The sequence below is a fragment of the Protopterus annectens genome, chromosome 1.part1, assembly GCF_019279795.1.
Source record: "Protopterus annectens isolate FY-2018-M chromosome 1.part1, PAN1.0, whole genome shotgun sequence".
Lineage (NCBI taxonomy): Eukaryota > Metazoa > Chordata > Ceratodontiformes > Protopteridae > Protopterus > Protopterus annectens.
Window position 1 is genome coordinate 391418757 of NC_056726.1, and position 6320 is coordinate 391425076.

Sequence of the window (6320 nt, forward strand, 5' to 3'; positions counted from 1 at the left end):
AGGAGAGAGAGAGGGAGAGAGAAATGGGAAAAGGAGAGAAAGAGGGAGAGGGAAAGGAGAGAGAGAGAGGACAGGGAAAAGGAGAGAGAGAGGGAGAGAGAAAGGAGAAAAGGAGAGAAAGAGGGAGAGGGGAGAGAGAGAAAGAGGGAGGAGAGGGGAGAGAAAGGAGAGGAGAGAGAGAGAAAGAGAGGAGAGAGAGAGAGGGGAAGGAGAGAGAGGAAAGGGGAGAGAGGAGAGAGAGGAGAGAGAGGAAGAGGAGAGAGAGTGTGTGAGGAGAGAGAGGGGAGAGGGGGGAGAGAGGAAAGGAGAGAGGGGAGAGGAGGAGAGAGGGGGAGAGGGAGAGAGAGAGAGAGGAGAGGGATGAGGAGAGAGAGAGGGGGAGAGGGAGGGAGAGAGAGAGGGGGAGAGGGAGGGAGAGAGAGGGGGGAGAGGGATGAGGAGAGGGGGGAGAGGGATGAGGAGAGAGAGGGGGAGAGGGATGAGGAGAGAGAGGGGGAGAGGGATGAGGAGAGGGGGAGAGAGAGAGGGAGAGGAGGAGGGGGGGAGAGGGATGAGGAGAGAGGGGGAGAGGGAGGAGAGGGGGGAGGAGGGAGACGAGGGAGGGGGAGAGGGGGAGGGGGAGAGAGGGGGGGAGGGGGAGAGGGAGAGGGGGAGAGAGGGGGAGAGGGAGAGGGGGGGAGAGGGAGAGAGGGGGAGAGAGAGGGGGAGAGAGGGGGAGGGAGAGAGAGGGGGAGAGAGGATGAGGAGAGAGGGGGGGAGAGGGATGAGGAGAGGGGGGAGGGATGAGGAGAGAGGGGGGGAGGATGAGGAGAGAGGGGGGGGAGGAGGAGGAGAGGGGGAGGGATGAGGAGAGAGAGGGGGAGGGGAGGGGAGAGAGAGGGAGGGAGGGAGAAAGAAAGGGGAGGAGAGAGAGGGGGAGGGATGAGGAGAGAGGGGAGGGGAGGGAGAGGAGAGGGGAGGGATGAGGAGAGAGAGGGGGGAGGGGAGGAGAGAGAGGGGAGAGGATGAGGGAGAGAGGGGGGAGGGATGAGGAGAGAGGGGAGAGGGATGAGGAGAGAGGGGAGAGGGAGAGGAGGGGAGAGGGGGGGAGAGGGAGAGAGGAAGAGGAGGAGGGGAGAGGGGATGAGGGAGAGAGAGGGGGGGAGGGAGAGGGAGGGAGGGGGAGAGAGAGGGGGAGAGGGGGAGGAGAGGGAGAGAGAGGGGGGAGAGGGAGAGAGAGGGAGGAGGGGGAGAGAGGGAGAGGGAGGAGGAGAAGGAGAGAGAGGGAGGGAGGAGAGAGAGGGGAGAGGGAGGAGAGAGAGAGGGGAGAGGGAGGAGAGAGGGGAGAGGGAGGAGAGAGAGAGGGGAGAGGGAGGAGGCCAGAGAGGGGGGAGGGAGGAGGACAGAGAGGGCAGAGGGAGGGGGACGGAGAGGGGAGAGGGTGGAGGAGAGAGAGAGAGTAGGAGGAGGAGAGAGGGGCGGGGTGAGGGGGAGGGAGGGAGGAGGAGGGAGGAGGTGAGAGAGGAGGAGAGAGGAGGGGGGGGAGAGGAGGAGGAGACAGAAAGGGAGAGGGGGGAGGAGAGAGAGGAGGGAGAGGGGGGAGGAGAAGAGGGAGGAGAAAGAGACAGAGGGGAAGAGAGAGAGAGGAGGAGGAGATGGAAAGAGAAGAGAGAGATGGACACTAGAATGCCAAAACACAGTGAAATCAGTTGCAGCATTCATTTAAAATGTACAGAATTGCATATTATTCTATACTTTATGCTTTTAAATGTTATCACTCAGGGGAAGAAAACTGCTGTCTCTGAACAGTACAGGGAGTTTGAGGGTCAAAATGAGTAATATGCCCTACACAGGACACTCAAACGCTGTGGTCCGAATTACAGGCCCAACCATGTTAGCAGGATGCGTGTGTGTGTGTGTGTGTGTGTGTGTGTGTGTGTGAGTGAGTGGGAGAGAGAGAGAGAAGGAAGACAGAGAGAGACCAAGAGGAGGAGACAGAGAGAGATTTCTGCTAACTGTAGAGACAGTCTCATCATTGTGGTCACAACCCAAAGTTCTAGACCATACATCAATTTAGGGAAACAAACCTAGGGGTAAATTGCAAGCGCCATCCTACAACTCAGCTCCTTCTAGAGTACCACAGCCTGGTACAATGTCTACATTACTGTCACCACTGCAAAAATCTGCTGGTTCCTCTTCTGATCCCCTCTACTTCACTTAGGAACTTAACATACTTAAACACCTCCATTTGAGGAAATTCCTCCCCCTCTTTTGGAGAGAGTCCTCTGGTAAAGAACTATGGCAGCCGATTTAGAAGTTCTGATTATCGTCCAAATGTTTTGACTGTTCACTTGTAATGCAGACAAGTTCTGTAATGGCTTATAATTCTACTGACTGACCTATAATATAGTGCATTTAACTGGCCATAAGCCATCATGCTCACCACTACTTATAAAATTATGCTCTGTCTATTTCCGGTTGTGACTGAAAAGGGTTCCAGGACTCTGTCCTACCCAGATATAAAATAAAACTGTTTGCAAACCTTCTGCCTCCAAGCCAACATGTACCCCTTCTAGGAGCACAAACCAGATGTACGTACACATACAGCTACCAGATCATCAGAATCAGAACCACATTTATTAGCCAAGTATGCACGCATACAATGAATTTGATACTGGTTTCAGTGACTCTCCAAGTATGAATGGCATAAATGACATGCATACAACTATTAAGAAAAAGACAGATGACATACATGCAACTATTAAGAACAAGGCAAAACAGAAAACATACATATACATACAAGGTACAAACTGCAACTTTGTGCAAAAAATACTGAAACTGAAAGAAACAAGTATTAACAATATATAAGCAACGCTGCAGAATCCTCAGAGGCTTGGGTAAAATTAATACTCCAACCTAATAAGCTGAGTTAATCGTTTATGAACTTGATGGACTGTGGAAAAAACTGTTCTTATATCCGCTTGTTTTGGTGTGCATTAATCTATAATGCCTGGCTGATGGTAATAGCTCAAAAAGATGGTGGCCTGGAAGTGAAGGGTCGGTGATGATCCTCTCTACCCTTTTCAAAACTCTGGAATAGTACAGGTCCTGTAGGGAGGACAAACTAACACCGATGATATTTTCGGCAGACCTGACTATTTGATGTAACCTATTTTTGTCATGATTAGACAGAGATACAAACCACACTGTTATAGATCAGCTGAGAAGAGTCTCAATGACTGCTGTATGGAAATGAATCAACAATTCCTGTGGGAGGTTAAACTTCCTCAGTTGCCACAGACAGTTCATTCACTGTTGTGCCCTTTTTATGATGGACCCTACACTGGTCTCCCACTTCAAGTCCCAGGAGATTACAGATCTCAAAAACTTGGATTCCACAACTGACACAGCAGTATTAAATATAAAGGGGGGGGGATAATATTGTAGTACCACTCCTAAAGTCTACTGTCATCTCCACAGTTTTAAGAGTGTTCAGTTCCAGATTATTCTGACTACACCAAAGGGCCAGCTGCTCAACCTCCTGTCTGTATGCAGACTCATCACCATCCCTGATGAGCCCAATAATAGTTCTAGTGTCTGTGTATTTAATAAGTTTGACAAAGGGGTCCTTAGAGGTGCAGTTATTAGTGTAAAGGGAGAATAGCAGTGGGGAGAGCAGTCCATACCTCTCAACTGTCCCTGATTTTAACTCAAATTTTAGATCTGTTCCTCTTAATCCCTCCTAAAACTAGTGACTTTTGGAGGAATGGTGGTAAATTACACTTAATGAATAATGACAATAATTAAGAGGTATATACTTCTTTTACTTTAGAAAAGGTGTATTAATTCATATGTTCTGATTCTGTCAATGTTTCAATTTAATAGTACTAATATTTTAAGTGTCCCTGATTTTATCTTGACTTGTCCCTGATTCTGCTGAAATTTGTCCCCGATTGGTTGAGAGGTCTGGAGAGCACACATCCCTGCAGGGCACCTGTACTGATTGTGGGATAGCTAGATGTAAATTTCCCCAGTTTCACCTGCTGTTTCCTATTGGTTAGAAAATTGGTGATCCATTGACAGGTGGAAGCAGGAACGTTATGAAAGTTTACTTTTTCCTTGCCTGTTACAACAATCTACTACAGCTTAGCAGGAAAACATACGAAAAGGAGTGTTGGATCTACCATACAAATAACATAAACAAAGTCAACCTAATTTCACTAATAATTTGGTTGGGGGCGGAGCCCCAGTACCCACTACTTTCTTCCAGTGCATGCATTCTGAAACAAACCATGCACAGTGACTGCCAACCTTCACATGCCATAATACCCAAAATGTATAGAACAGAAAACTTATGTCCCATTAGCCCATGTAAGAATTACGTCTCTTGTACACCACCCCGCACCTCACCAGCTTTCTATTTTCTTTCCGGATGCGGCATTCCCCTCCTACACAGGCCAACATCTATAAAGCCCTGCCTCCAAACCCCAAATAAATAAAAGAAAACAGGAGTGTAATTCCTTAATTAAACTATATGCCATCTCGTAATAATACTGGCGAATTTATTTTATCGTGTACTTGAGCTCAAGCAGGACATGCTTACTTACCATTTCAAATCGTCATTATAAGACCGTATCCATCAACTTTAAGAAAGACAACAACCCCAATCAAACAACTGCAAACAATACAACAAAATCTATTGTGTTTGAGGGCATAGTACTATGAACAAGAGTTGTCCTTTTAAAAAAAAGATGCTTATCCTCACACTCAAACTCCAAGCTTCCGACTCCAATAATAAACTTCAACCGGAACCACATTCCCTACTCCAACACCACCCCCAGGTAGAACGCTTAGCAACGGGTTGAAAACGTCCATTCACGTTCATTGCTACAGTAAGTTATGCTGACCATTCGGGTAAGTCAGAACATTGATTGGCGTCAAGGTAAACCAACGGATCGCTTGCAGAGATAAAGCTATAGTTATGTTTCAATCATGCTTTGTAAACCCTACTACCGGAAGTTTGGTTTGTTTTGGAATTCTGGCTACATTTTTGGCCGGTTCTCTAATTTTCTAGCGTGACTAAATTGTAAACTGCTTGTTTCTGTTAAACATTAAACGCTTTGAACATTGTTTGGCTTTTTGTGCTGTACGTTCATGTTAACCTCTCAGCGCAAGAAGAATCTGGGCAAACCAGAAAAAGTAAGGGGACAGAGGCCCCAAAATAGGGATATTTTTGAATATCGCTCCTATAAACTTAGAAATGTGCTAGAATTACATATTTTTACACTGTTATATGTGAAGAATATGGAGTCTAAAATTAAAACGTCTGTCGCTATTTAGTGACTAATTCTCAACGGTTTGCTGGAACACACATTTTATGAGGGGCAGACCAAAAATAAGAGGCAAAGATCTGGGCAGTTGAGAGGTGCGCATACATATTAACTATCCCCGAGTATGGCTTAAATGCTGTCTCTGTCGTATATCTCTCATCTGTCATGCCTAAAACGTTTTTTTTGTTGTTGTTTTTTTTTTTTGGGGGGGGGGGGGTCTAATTAATGCAATGGACAACCGGGAGCTATGTTCAGCAATAGTGAAACGATCTTTACTTTTTACATATTCAGTGGCAGTGACAGTGACAGTTTCCGTTAATAACAAGAGAACACTGGACTTTGCGTAAACACGTCACTCACTATTCTGGATTTGCACTTAAGTAAGCTCCAGTGTTCTCCATTATCACTGACTTTTATTTCAGAACATGCATGCTAATTTACAGTTTCTTATGTCAACGTGCTAAGTTAATAATACCAGTACTTTAAAAAGTATCCCTTTTGTCTCTGAATTTGTCCCCGAACCTGAGGTAGGGGGTGGTTAAGGGCAATGGTACCGTTCAACTTCTTAGTGCAAGAAATATGGACACCGACTAAAATAAATGAGGGGCGGGTGAAGGCAACAAAATAGTACAGATTTTAAATATTGCTCTTATACACTCGGAAAGTTGCTAGAATAACGTGATTTGAGTTAACATGAATTTCCTGAAAGTTATGAAGTTTAAAACTCAAATGTATGTCATTGTTTAGCAACATCAATACTCAGTGATTTGCCAGGAAACCACAAATTTCACGAGGAACAGATCAAAATATGAGGCAAAAATCTGGACAGTTGAGAGCTATTCTATGGTCCTTTTGAATCCCATCTAAAACTGACGATTTTTTTAAACAAGAAACTTTATTAAATTATCATTTATGACGTATACAGTCACACATTCATACAAATGAAAACAAACGATGTAAATATAATCTTGGTTGCAAGTATTATACATCACAAACCACACTTGACATAAT

At 45.7% G+C, this 6320-nt stretch overlaps 1 protein-coding gene across 1 annotated transcript in view; it reads right to left on the reverse strand.

Moving 5' to 3' along the window:
- Positions 1-4820, reverse strand: part of MRTFA (myocardin related transcription factor A) — a 2407897-nt gene extending 2403077 nt beyond the window's left edge. The window contains exon 1 of the mRNA XM_044075412.1: positions 4587-4820. The gene's annotated coding sequence lies outside the window, so the exon portion shown is untranslated. The remainder of the gene's footprint in view (positions 1-4586) is intronic.
- Between the last annotated feature and the right edge of the window lie 1500 nt (positions 4821-6320).